Source organism: Chiloscyllium plagiosum, chromosome 20, assembly GCF_004010195.1.
Source record: "Chiloscyllium plagiosum isolate BGI_BamShark_2017 chromosome 20, ASM401019v2, whole genome shotgun sequence".
Taxonomy (NCBI): Eukaryota; Metazoa; Chordata; class Chondrichthyes; order Orectolobiformes; family Hemiscylliidae; genus Chiloscyllium; species Chiloscyllium plagiosum.
Genome location: NC_057729.1, coordinates 43,100,117 through 43,114,045, shown reverse-complemented (window position 1 = coordinate 43,114,045; position 13,929 = coordinate 43,100,117). Strand labels below are relative to the sequence as shown.

General features: G+C 42.3%; 1 protein-coding gene across 5 annotated transcripts in view; it reads right to left on the bottom strand.

Moving 5' to 3' along the window:
* rbbp8l (retinoblastoma binding protein 8-like) overlaps positions 1–12,451 on the bottom strand; it is a 102,407-nt gene extending 89,956 nt beyond the window's left edge. For 2 of the 5 annotated variants that reach the window (XM_043710629.1, XM_043710625.1), the window contains exon 1: positions 12,215–12,451. The gene's annotated coding sequence lies outside the window, so the exon portion shown is untranslated. Of the gene's footprint in view, positions 1–12,083; positions 12,108–12,214 lie in introns of those variants that run through there. The other 3 variants (XM_043710630.1, XM_043710631.1, XM_043710628.1) reach the window with 3 other exon arrangements.
* Between the last annotated feature and the right edge of the window lie 1,478 nt (positions 12,452–13,929).

Below are 13,929 nucleotides of genomic sequence, written 5' to 3'. Positions count from 1 at the left end.
TCTGTCAAGTCACCCCTCATCCTTCGCCGTTCCAACGATAAAAGGCCTAGCACTCTCAACCTATCCTCGTACTACCTATTCTCCATTCCAGGCAACATCCTGGTAAATCTTCTCTGCACCCTCTCCAAAGCTTCCACATCTTTCCTAAAGTGAGGCGACCAGTACTCCAAATGTGGCCTTACCAAGGTCCTATACAGCTGCAACATCACCTCACGACTCTTGAATTCAATCCCTCTGCTAATGAACGCTAATACACCATAGGCCTTCTTACAAGCTCTATCCACCTGAGTGGGTCTACATAAGGATTAGGAATTGTCACAGATTTGGTAGACTAAAAGGCCTTGTTCCTACAATGTTACTATTGTTCCCAAACTTGGCTAAAGGAAATTACAAATGGTTGACAAACATGTTAGAATTTTACAGAATATTAATACTTTCAGCTGATATCGGACTGGAAATCTTTCCAAGTGAAGCATGGGGACGGGTTTGACCTCTTTTGGACTCTGGGCCACCTTCACCTTAAGAGTGAATTAATTCAGCATCCAGCAGCTAATGGGGACGTTTTGACAAGAGATGCAAGGGGATGTGAGGTAAAACATTTGTTTTAAGCTGTGAGTAGTAATGACCTGGAATCTGCTGTTTACAAGGGAGAGGTTGGGGTGGGCGGTGTTTGGACCTAGAGGGACTGTGAATGACCTTAAAAGGAAATTGGCTGGGCGCTTAAGGGAGATAGACTTATATGCCAATGGGGATCAAGAGTGGAATGAAATTTATTGCTTTGCTTTATAGAGAACCAGCACCAAAGGATTGAATTACCTCTGTCTGTGCTCTCACGACTGTATGAGGGAACATTTTAATAGTGCAGGAGATCTCTTGGACAATATCTTGGTCAGCTGAGTACATGAGCAAAGTATGCAAGTCTCAAAGAGGTGTCTCTCAATGTTTTAGTCTTAAAAAAAAGAGCTCACACCAAAGTCTAGCTATATGGTGCAAGCTTAGTTAGAGTCATGGAATCTTAGGCCCTTCGGTCCAACTCGTCCATGCTGACCAGATATTCTAAATTAGTCTTGTCACATTTGCCAGCACTTTGCCCATACCCCTCGAACACTACCTATTCATATATTCATCCAAATGCCTTTTAAATGTTGTAATTGTACTCATGATTTGGAGATGCCGGTGTTGGACTCAGGTGTACCAAGTTAAAAATCACACAACACCAGGTTATAGTCCAACAGGTTTATTTGGAAGCACTAGTCTAACAAAACAACCACCTGATGAAGGAGTAGTGCTCTGAAAGCTAGTGCTTCCAAATAAATCTGTTGGACCATACCCTAGTGTTGTGTGATTTTTAACTTTGTAATTGTACCAGCCTCAACCACTTCCTCTGGCAGCTCATTCCACACACGCACCACCCTCTGTGTAAAAAAGTTGCCCCTTTGGTCCCTTTTAAATTTTTCCCCTCAACCTAAACCTATGCCCTCTAATTCTGGACTTCCCCCACCCCAGGGAAAAGACCTTGCCTATTTATCCTATCCAATCGCCTCATGATTTTATAAGTCGCTATAGGGTCACCCCTCAGCCTCCAATGCTCCAGGTAAAAGAGCCCCAGCCTATTCAGCCACTCCCTATAGCTCAAACCTTCCAACCCTGGCATTCATCCTTGTAAATCTTTTCTGAACCCTTTCAAGTTTCACAATATCCTTCCTTTAGAAAGGAGAGCAGAATTGCGCACAATGTCCTGTGTCCTGTACAGCTGCAAAATGACCTCCTAACTCCTCTATTCAATGCTCTGACCAATAAAGGAAAGCATACCAACCTTCTTCACCATCCTATCTACCTGCGACTCCACTTTCAAGGAACTATGAACCTGCACTCCCCAGGACCGTACCATTAAGTGTATGAGTTCTGCCCTGATCTGGCTTTCCAAAATGCAGCACCTCACATTTATCTAAATTAAACTTGACTCATGCAAAAGCTAAGCAGGTACTCGAAATGTTACTGTCACGCTCTTAAATATTTTCAATTTCTTCGAAATACTTCCCTACTCACAGTCAAAATAGCACATAAAAGGAAGGGGTTAAACAAACAGTAGATGTGTAAAGTCTTAAGAGCTAGCCACTCTGATTTAAAGAGTAGTGAGTCAGTGGAACAGGATAAAGCCAGGAGGTAAAAACACGGACTGCAGATGCTCGAAACCAGATTCTAGATTAGAGTGGTGCTGGAAAAGCAGAGCAGTTCAGGCAGCATCCGAGGAGCAGGAAAATCGATGTTTCACGCAAAAGCCCTTCATCAGGAATAGAGGCAGAGTGCCTGCAGAGTGGAGAGATAAATGGGCGGGCAGGGTTGGGAAGAAGGTAGCAAAGAGTACAATAGGTGAATGGGGGTGGGGGTGAAGGTGATAGGTCAGAGAGGAGGGTGGAGTGGATTCCACATTGATGCCCTGGGGTTGAAGTGTTCCGAGGCGGAAGATGAGGTGTTCTTCCTCCAGGCATCGGGTGGTGAGGGAGCGGCGGTGAAGGAGGCCCAGGACCTCCATGTCTTTGGCTGAGTAGGAGGGGGATTGAAATGTTGGGCCACAGGGCGGTAAAGATGATTGGTGCGGGCGTCCCAGAGATGTTCCCTCAAGCGCTCTGCAAGGCGGCGTCCAGTCTCCCCAATGTAGAGGAGACCACATTGGGAGTAGCAGATACAATAAATGATATTGGTGGATGTGCAGGTAAAACTTTGGTGGATGTGGAAGACTCCTTTGGGGCCTTGGATGGAGGTGAGGGAGGAGGTGTGGGCGCAGGTTTTGCAATTCCTGCAGTGGCAGGGGAAGGTGCCAGGAGACGAGATGTGTTGGAGGGCATCTTTAACCACGTGGGAAGGGAAATTGTGGTCTCTAAAGAAAGAGGCCATCTGGTGTGTTCTGTGGTGGAACTGGTCCTCCTGGGAGCAGATATGGCAGATGCAGAGGAATTGGGAGTACGGGATGGCATTTTTACAGGAGATAGGGTTGGAAGAGGTATAATCCAGGTAGCTGTGGGAGTTGGTGGGTTTGTAAAAAATGTCGGTGTCAAGTCGGTCGTCATTAATGGAGATGGAGAGGTCCAGGAAGGGGAGGGAGGTGTCAGAGATGGTCCAGGTAAATTTAAGGTCAGGGTGGAATGTATTGGTGATGTTGATGAATTGCTCAACCTCCTCGTGGTAGTACGAGGTGGCGCCAATGCAGTCTTCAGTGTAGTGGAGGAAGAGGTGGGAGTGGTGCTGGTGTAACTACGGAAGATGGACTGTTCTATGTAGCCAACAAAGAGACAGGCATAGCTGGACCCCATACGGGTGCCCATGGCTACCCCTTTGGTCTGGATAAAGCCAGTGGTTGTCCTAATGATAAGAATTAGTATGAGCCTAACTGAAACCAACAAATGCTAGATATCACAGTGGGTCAGATGCCATTGATGGAGAGAGAGCAAGCTAATGTTTTGAGTCCAGATGGCGCTCCATCAGAGCTGAAATGAAGTGTGGAAGGACAGCAGATATGTTGTGGTTTGGGGGGTGGGGTCAGCGTTGGGTGTAGTGGGTGTAGTGGGTGTAGGGTGCCGGTGAAGAAAAGATGTTTATAGTTCACATTAAGTGATCGGTATGTGAGAATGGCAAAACAATAATGTGTCTCCTTCCAGACTTGAAAGGACAGTAAGTGGGATGGGGGAGAGGAAGACTTGATAACAACTTAAAAGCAGAGGAAAAAATGTTTACAATTTAAAGGTGTTGAACTCAGTATTAAGTCCATAAGGCTGTAAAGTGCCTTGTTGTTGAGGATGAGAGGATGAGATGTTGTTCCTCCAGTTTGTGATGTGATTCACTGGAATACTGCAGCATGTTGAGGACAGACAAGTGGGCACGTGAGCAGGAGACTGTGATAAAATGTTCAGTTACAGGGAGATCGGGGTCTTCCTGTGTACAGACCAGAGGCACTAGCTTATATAGCACTAACCTTTGTAGTCTTCTTACAATCCTTGTTCACTCATATGCACATCATGATAGCAACTTCTATATACACAAAGTCATTCCAAAAGATGAGAGACTTTGCAAACAAATCAGGTCTTTTTTGATATATCATCTCAGTTGCATCAAACTGTAAAGATTAGATTAGATTAGATTCCCTACAGTGTGGAAACAGGCCCTTATGCCCAACAAGTCCACATCAACCTCCAAAGAGCAACCCACTCAGACCCATTTCCCTCTGACCAGTGCACCTGACACTACGGGCAATTTAGCATGACCAATTCACTTAACCTGCACATCTTTGGACCGTGGGAGGAAACTTGAACACCCAGCAGAAACCCACGCAGACACAGGAGAATGTGCAAACTCCACACAGATAGTTGCCTGAGGCAGGAATTGAACCCAGGTCCCTGGCGCTATGAGCTATAAATTGTGTCTTGCGATCTTATATTTCACAACTACCTGATGAAGGAGCAGTGCACTGAAAGCTAGTGCTTCCAAATAACTCTGTCGGACTATAACCTGGTGTTGTGGGATTTTTAACTTTGTACACCCCAATCCATCACTGGCACCTCCAAACCACAGTCTAACAGAGTAACTTGATCAATAATTTAACAGTTGTTCTTTGGTTTCTGATAACAAAACCCAGGAATCAGCCATTATTGCTCCACATGACAGGAATGTTGTGGGTTCAAGTTCCTCTCTTGCAATTCAAGCAGAAAATTTGAATTGCCACTTTAGTGAAGCACTGAGCAAGTGCTTCACTGTCAGAGAAGACAACATTTAGATGAAATGTCAAACTATCTTTCTCGTGCATGGAAGTAACAGCTGTCAGGGAGTTATTTTCAAAGTAGCAGCGTCCTGGCCAATATTTATCCATAACAGATATTATTGACATGGGTTTATCTTGTCAGAGTAATAAAAAAGATTACAATGTGGTTTCCTACTTTGGAACAGTGACTACACTTTAAAACTGTCTTATGTGCTGTGAGTCACTGAAGGACACACTGAGTGTGTGAATGTCACTGTACAAATGGGAATGTTCTCGCACTTCAATGCATTTATGCAGTGGGAGATTTCCATTGATTTCTCACACTGTTGTTGTATTCTGATTTTCAGCTTGAAAGAACATGACGTCCATTTTCCCCTGGATGGTGCAAACCATTGTGAAATGTTCCCCAGTATTGATCACCGGAAAAGTGCAGAGGTGTTCAGTGAGAGAGAAATGATTAAAGGAGACTCGGATAGAGGTTGCTGTTTCATAAAGTGGTGCCACTGCTGCCTAAAAGCATTCTGACTCCCATCATGTTTCATGTACACAAACTAGGTTTCTGTGAAAGTTTCATAAGGCAGTCAGCATGTTATATTGCTCATTATATTGACACAACCTTTGAGTTTCATGTCTAAATAAAGCTAATTAACAGAAGAACACATTTACAACATTAAACATTTCCAACATCCTCAAATGCTTTCAAACCACTCATTGTTAATAGGTCTCATTATTCAGGAATCCTTCTAAAGAATCGTAATAATTGATGCTTAAGACGTCTGAGAAATGAGGAAGAGAAACTCTGTGAGTAAGGGAGTTGGTACAACCTGGAATGAACTGCATGGAAATATATGGGAAGCAGATTCATAAATAACTAGCTAATTTGATAAATACTGGCAGTGAAATAAGTTAGACAACTATGGAAAAATAACAGGGACAGTGGGACTAATTGTTGCATTACTTTCAAAATAATGGTGTAGACACAATGAGTTGAATGGTCTCATTCTATGATTCTATAATCTTAAGCTCAAATCCTCCAACCCTGGCAACATCCTTGGAAATCTTTTCTGAACCCTTTCAAGTTTCACAACATCTTTCCGATAGGAAGGAGACCAGAATTGCATGCAATATTCCAACAGTGGCCTAACCAATGTCCTGTACAGCCGCAACATGATTTCCCAACTCCTGTACTCAATACTCTGACCAATAAAGGAAAACATACCAAACGCCTTCTACACTATCCTATCGACCTGCGACTTCTCTTTCAAGGAGCTATGAACCTGCACTCCAAGGCCTCTTTGTTCAGCAACAGTCCGTAGGACCTTACCATTAAGTGTATAAGTCCTGCTAAGGTTTGCTTTCCCAAAATGCAGCACCTTGCATTTATTTGAATTAAACTCCATCTGCCACTTCTTAGCCAATTGGCTGATCTGATCAAGATCCTGGTGTAATCTGAGGTAACCTCCTGGGCTGTCCACTACACCTCCAATTTTGGTGTCATCTGCAAATTTACTAACTGTACCTGCTGATTGGTTGACAAATAGACCTCTGATTGGTAGACGCATTGACATAGAGAATGGGCCAGTTAGATAATGACAGACAGTTATTTGTTTAAATTTGAACCTGGCAAGTGCACCAAAGCTTAGAGACTGACCGTGCACAACCTGGGCTGGCAAAGCTTAAAACATCAGTAATGATTCTGTGATGGACAGCATTTGCTAAATAATCTTGAATGTGTAATGAACTATGCTGACAACCAATTTTGCATGATAAATTGGGCTGACATTGTGGTGCGTTTGTGTCTATAGGAAGCTACATATATTAGCTCACAGGGCTCAATTCTTTGCCTCTCCTTGTTTGAAAACTATATTGCTAGGCTCAAGAATGCCGTTCTGCCTATGTGAACCTGCATAATACTGGAAACCACGTAAGTATGGTGTTACCCATTCCTTACCCAGATTCCAAGGATACATTTCATGCATATGTTGCAAGGCAATGATTATGATGGAAGTAATGACTATTGTTTTTTCCCTTACCATCGCAGAGACAATTAACCTATTTCCACAGCTGTACTGGCTGGCATACTTAAAGATCCATGGACCAGTGACTAAGGTACAAATATTTGAGTGCCAAATCCCAAGATGCATTTTGTAGACATTTGGAATCTTGCCCGAAGGTGTAATTTTGCTTAAAAATTTACTTTATCATAATTATCTCTTAAATGCTTATTTAAAGGGAAGTTTGATACAGAACCAAGAGTATGTCACTATACTTGAAGGCATATTAAATAATATCAAACCTTCAAAAGGATAAGCTATCTCAATACATTTCCAAACATTGTGAAATAAACTAAAGCTACTGTGGATTTGATTCTATTAATTTTGTGATGATGCCAAGTAGATTTTGAGGCTTGATAAGTGGCGCCAAGAAATATTCAGTTCCATGTTGTATCATTATATGGAGTTTACCAGTCTCTATGGAGGCCTCTATATATCCGAGATTGGGGTTTACCATGTGACCTCACTGGAAAGGGTGTGGAGAAGAATGCACTCTACCAAATGCATTCATAGCTATTATTCCAAAAGTAATCTGTACTTAAATGGGACCACGGTGGGATAGCACAGGTGCTGTGTAACCAAACCAACAGCATTGAAAGAAAAAGATAGGGTCAGCTAGTATTGTGTAATGGTTTTAACCCTACCTTTGAGTCAAGAGTACTGGGTACAAATCCCAACTGTTCCAGAGATGTGTAATAGCATCTCTGAACAGGTTGATTAGAAAGCAGCTTTAAAAAAATAGAAAAAAAAATAAACAAATGAATTCTGTTCCAATTACAGCAAGATCGAAAAGTGTCATGGCTGCTACCTGAGTTTCATTTGTGCCTTGCGGACAACTCCTGATAACTGGATTCTGAGCCAGCCGCTGACTCAATTAGTCCATGAACGTTTGGAGATGATGTTCCATGAGTGATGCAAATACAGTGTGGGGGTCAGGATCAGAAATGACCCAGATTTCAGGTGTCCGACACCAAACTGAAATTCAAAGCACTTAAGCGAGTTCTGTCTGGTTAGTCATATTGCACAGTAAGGACAATCCTAAATATAAAAAAGGACTCCTCATGGTCTAATCTCATTCAACTGCCCCAGCTCTACGATGGAGCCAGTAAGAGTGGTTGGGCTACTCTCAGGTTATCCCATTGAGGTGAACTTTGCTACAAATGGAAATTACTGGGGAGGGAGACCTGGATTGAGGTCCCACTCACCATTTTTTAAAGGTTCCTTCGTCAAAGGGGCGGCACGGTGGCACAGTGGTTAGCACTGCTTCCGCACAGCGCCAGAGACCTAGGTTCAATTCCCGCCTCGGGCAACTGTCTGTGTGGAGTTTGCACATTCTCCCCGTGTCTGCGTAGGTTTCCTCCGGGTGCTCCGGTTTCCTCCCACAATGTGCAGGTCAGGTGAATTGGTCATGCTAAATTGCCCATAGTGTGAGGTGAAAGGGTAAATGTAGGGGAATGGGTCTGGGTGGGTTGCTCTTTGGAGGGTCGGTGTGGACTTGTTGGGCCGAAGGGCCAGTTTCCACACTGTAGGGAATCTAATCTAATCTAAAGTTGGGGCTGCCACCTGAGTGCACTATATTTACAATGTGACCATACTCATCTCACTTCACAGGTACTTAAATAGTCAAGAGTCTGAAGTGTCTATGTACTAATTTAGTGTAACAATTGATATTTTTAGTACCTCCACTGTAACAAAGTGCGCAAAGTTCTTCACCTGAAAATTATAAAGCAGAATGAGTCTCTGAGGCACAAAGGTGATGTTTAGATAGTTGACAAAGATTTGAGTCTGAACTGTGTCTTCAAGAAAATGAGGTTGAGAGCTGGAGATGTTTTGGGAAGGAATGGCTTTTTCCTCGTGGAAAGCCTGCAGCCTTCAGGACTCTATATTAAGTTCAAGAGTTTTAAAGTCTGAGTACATTCTCCTGAAGGACATAGCTGCTAGAACTGGGTCTGTAGCAGGTGGTTAAGGAACCAACAAGAGGGAAAACCATATTTGACCTCATCCTGACTAATCTGCCGGCTGCAAATGTATTAGTTCATGACAGTATCAGTAAGAGCGACCACCGCACTGTCCTTGTGGAGACAAAGTCTTGCCTTCATACTGAGAATATCTTCCACTGTGTTGTGTAGCATTATTACTGTGCTAAATGGGACAGACTTTGAACACACCTAGACAGAATTTATAGTTGATGCAAAATGCATTTCAGACCTGGTAAGATAAGTGTGAGCTATCTCGACATTTATAAATTGCAAGGGTGCCAGTGATCTGTTGGAGAGGCCCCAAGTTAAGGTTCAGCTGGAGAATGTGTTGTTTTTGGTGGACCATCAGTGGTGGCGGAGTAGCAGTGCAACGTGCAGGCTCCTCAGCCAGGAGTCCAGAGTTCATGTACACTATCCGCTTTACTTGTTTTTTCTTTCTATGCTTTTTAAAAAATATTTTCATTTATAATTCTACCTTCTTGTCTTTTAATGACTTCAGTGGAAGATGGGTTCTCCTGGCCCAGGTCCAGCAAGGGGTGGCTTCCAAAGACCCAGAATGGCCGTAGGGGCTTGGTGCTTGGTGGGACAGTCTCCTGGTGGGGCGGGCTTCTGGTGGGACAGTCTCCCGGTGGGACAGTCTCCTAGTGGACAGTCTCCTGGAGGGACAGTCTCCTGGTGAGGCAGTATCCTGGTGGAACAGTCTCCTGGTGGGACAATCTCCCAGTGGAGCAGTATCCTGATGGGTGATATCCTGGTGAGGAGGCTTTCTTTGGCAGCTTCCCGGACTTCCAATGGCCCAGTGTGGATGCCTCGCCCTGGCATGGAAGTCTGATCTCGTGTGGCAGGGTCTCAGCCCGGCCCTGTGTCTTGGTCTCAGTCTGGTTTTCCCACAGACCCCAAAACCAGGAGTTGTCAATTGAACTGTGATGGACTTTTATTTTTCATGACTTCTATCATTAATTTTGGTGCCCTGGTATGATGACTCATAACTCTTTGTACATTGTTTCTTGTCAAAATGCATGTGACAATAGATTGCTACTCTAAAGTTAAAATTTCTGCTGGGCAAGAAAAAAGACTTGTTAAAAATGGTGTAGTTACAGGCTGGAGAAACTACAAATAATGAAAGGATACACAGAGCTTAGTTTGAGTGTAGTGGGTGGACACCGCAAGGCACAGCTATGGGAAGGGAAATGAAAGACCACACATTCAATTCAAAAGGGGGTTGCAGACACGAAAATGATGCAAAGCCAGAATTAAAGTCATTAAAGGCAATTTAAAGACCTAAGCATACAAGATCGAATGGAAAAAGAGAGACTATTCAGGCTGCAGAAAAAGCAGGAGATCCATTACTTAAATCAAGGTACAGGTAGGAAGCATTATTCAAGCCACAGGCAACAGGGATCATCCGGAGAAAGAGCTGTGAAGCAATGGAGATTACAAGACAGTGCAAATCAGCCAAGAAAATCTGTTAAAGGAAGGGATTAGTTTTAAACAGCTCTAAAATGCAGGCATAACTCAGAAAAGCGTCAAGGGAACTGGAACTGATTCTTAAAGCTACAGGCAGTGGTATCTATTCTATAAGACCATCAACTAAATGGGAACATTTTTAAAGGTTTCAAATAGAGGGAATCATCTGGAAAATTCACAGAAAATTATCCCCTCCAGTGAATAATCAATGGATAATGCATTAATTTTAAGTTTGATATAAAGGCATGTAGATGTATTATCACATAGACTACCATGAATGAAGAATCACTGTTTATACAACAATACAACTATATTTACACTTAACGTACCACTTAAAATTAAAACGATGCTGCTAGCAACTTTTCAGCATAAGTGCTGTCAGATGGTAGAGAAAATATACATACCTCAAAATGAAGAATTCTCACCCTTGAGCATGAATGCATGCCTTTGAAGAATTCTTCTGCCATTTGAAGAAAGCTTCTTCAAATGGCAGAAGAAGTTAAACTAATTAAACTCAAGAATCAGCTGGACTAGCACTAGCCAGTTACATCTGAACTGTTCTAGGAATGGTCAGTCATGGAGCAACAGCTCTAAGGTTAAGGAGCAACTTGTCAGGGATCAATCAGTAGAAGATCTCTTAAGGCTTCATAGATTTATGACAGAATCCAAGCAAAAGATAGGGTCAATTGTTCCATAGCTCGTAAATCCAGGATTCCACTAAAAAAAAATCCCTGGTCCAGAGATCCAGAATAGTTCCAAACAGGAGCTTGCTGTTTCAACAAATTAGCCATCCTATGTAAAAGATGGCTTCCTATGTTAAAGACCAACCAGAGATTGTAGTGGAACAGCAAGAGGAAGGATACTACTAAGCTGGAAAGGGTTCAGAAGAGATTTACCAGGATGTTGCCAGGTATGGAAGGTTTGAGTTATAAAGAAAGGCTGGGTAGGCTGGGACTTTCTTTTTATTGAATGTAGGAGATTGAGAGGCAACCTTACAGAAGTTCATAAAATAATGAGAGGTACAGATTGAGTCAATTATAGTTCTCTTTTTCCTAGAATGGGCCTTGGGCATATTTTTAAGGGGAGGGGAGACAGATTTAAAAAAGATGAGGGGCAATTTTTTTTACACAGAGGATGGTTCACATGTGGAATGAACTTCCTAGTGGATGTGGGTATGGTTAGAACATTTGAAAGACATTTGGGTAAGTACATAAATAGGAAGGGTTTGGAGGGGTATGGACCAGTTGCAGGCAGGTGGGATTAGTTTAGTTTGGGATTAAGTTCAGCATGGACTGGTTGAACCGAAGGGTCTGTTTCTCTGCTGTATGACCTATGACCTTATACTTGCAGGAAGTGTTCCTTAACCAGTTTTCTCACAGAAGATATGGCCAAATCTTTGATGGAGCTTGAGACTTAAAAAAGCCTCACTGTGAATATCTTGTTAAGCCAACCTTTGAACTCAGGTTAACAATGCCACAAAAAAGCCAGACCAATTTATAATTCTGATTTGTATAATAGCTAAAACTCTGTTGGTATATCTCTGACATTTGGTATGTTGTGCCATTTGCTTTGCTGGGGTAGATTGTGATAACAAGAAAGAAAGCTGCAACTTCTGGAACTCAAAAGTTAAAAACAGAGAAACTTTGTAAAATAAACAGCATTCTCGCCCTTCCCTCTCCCAACACCTGTTCCACATGTCAGGTATAAATTAGGGGGCACAGAGATAAACAGGTTTTACCTGATTTTCTGTGAATGGAAAAGAATGAATAAAGTTTACAGTTTGAAGTACATTTCTGCCATTTTCTTCTTTAAGAATAAATTACTTACATCTCTCATTTTATGCCGACAAAAGGTATTAGTCCAGCAAATGTATTACCAATTAAGAATAAAAAGTACTGCAAACAAATAATTGCAATTATTTTACATCAGATAGCAACAAATTATCCATTTATCCACACCTTCCAGATGTAGCTGCAGTCAACATGTAGATTCCACCAAAACTTCCTTTGGGCAGAGATATGAGAATATCCTACTCCTAAGTTGTATATCGTTGGCGAGATAGCAATCCTATTTAAATGCGGTTTCCTGCTCACTAAAGATAGTTCTTACTCGTCATTCAATCTGACTATAAGGGCATTGTTTATGCACTTCCTTGAATTTAAGATAATATTTAATCCATATTTTAAGGCATATGCTGAATCTCCACACAGTCGGAACTAACACTTTAATTGATGTGTGAAACACTGATAAAAGTAGTGTGATTGTGCAATGAATGGACTTTGCCACTTTCAATGTGTTGACCTATTGAAGATCTGGGTGCTTTTTTTTAAACTAGAATCCTCACCTGAATACATGGCAGTTGTAGAATACACACAGAAGCTGGGAGTTTGTTACATATAAAAATAGATTGATTCAGGGAATGAAGGGAAGTTGAGCTAACCTAAATTGTTCACAGATTTATTTTGACAAGTTATATTTATGTAGCACCTTTAATTTAGTGAAATACCACACTGAGTGTCACAAAGCAAAATTGGAGACTGAGCCACAGCAGGCAATATTAAAGCACATAGCCAAAAGCTTGATCAAACAGGAACATTTTAAAGGGAAAAGTGAGATCGAAGTGAAGAGGTTTAGGATGGAGATTTCAGACTAGGCAATTGAAAGCATTATCACCAAGTACAGTGATTAAACCTGGGAATGTTCAAGTAGCCAAGCTGAATGGACAGATGTCTCTTCAATGACTTGAGTCATTGAGTCATACAGCATGTAAACAGGCCCTTCAGCCCAACGCATTCATGCCGACCAGTTTCCTAAACTGAACAAGTCACATTTGCTTGCATTTGGCACAAATCCCTGTAAACCTTTCCTATTCATGTACCTGTCAAAATGTCTTTTCAATGTTGTAATTGTACTTGCCTCTACCACTTCCTCCAGCAGTTCATTCCATACGTACCCCACCCTCTGTGTGAAAAGGTTGCCCCTGAGGTTCCTTTTAAATTTTTCTGCCTCACCTTAAATCTGTGCCCTCTAGTTTTGGACTCCCTTACCCTGTGGAAAAGACCTTGGCTATTCACCTTATCTATGTCCCTCATTATTTTAGAAACCTCTGTAAGGTCAGCCATTAGCCTCCTAGGCTCCAGGGAAAAGAGTCCCAGCCAATCCAGTCTCTCCTTGGAACTAACTCTTCCAGTCTCAGTAACTTTCTCGAAAATTATGTTTGTATGCTTTCCAGCTTATCCTTCCTATAGCAGAGAGACCAGAATTGTATGCAGCACTTCAAATGTGGCCTAATCAATGTTTTGTACATCTGTAACATGACATCCCAACTCCTGTACTCAACACTCTGACCAGTGAAGGTAAGCGTGTCAATTGCCTTCTTCACCATCCTGTCTACCTATGATGCCACTTTCAAAGAACTATATACCTGCACCCCTGGGTCTCTGTATTTGACAACATTCCCCAGACCCCTAACATTAATTGTGTAAGTCCTCTCCTGGTTTGTCCTACCAAAATGCCATGATTTCCTTGAGACTGCCACGAACAAGAGGCAGAAAGCAAAATAAGGCCTTTGTCTCTCCCAGGATGATGTCAGAAGTCACACGACATTATGTTATAGTCCAGCAGGTTTATCTGAGATCACAAGCTTTTAGAGTGCTGCTCCTTCATTCAGTGA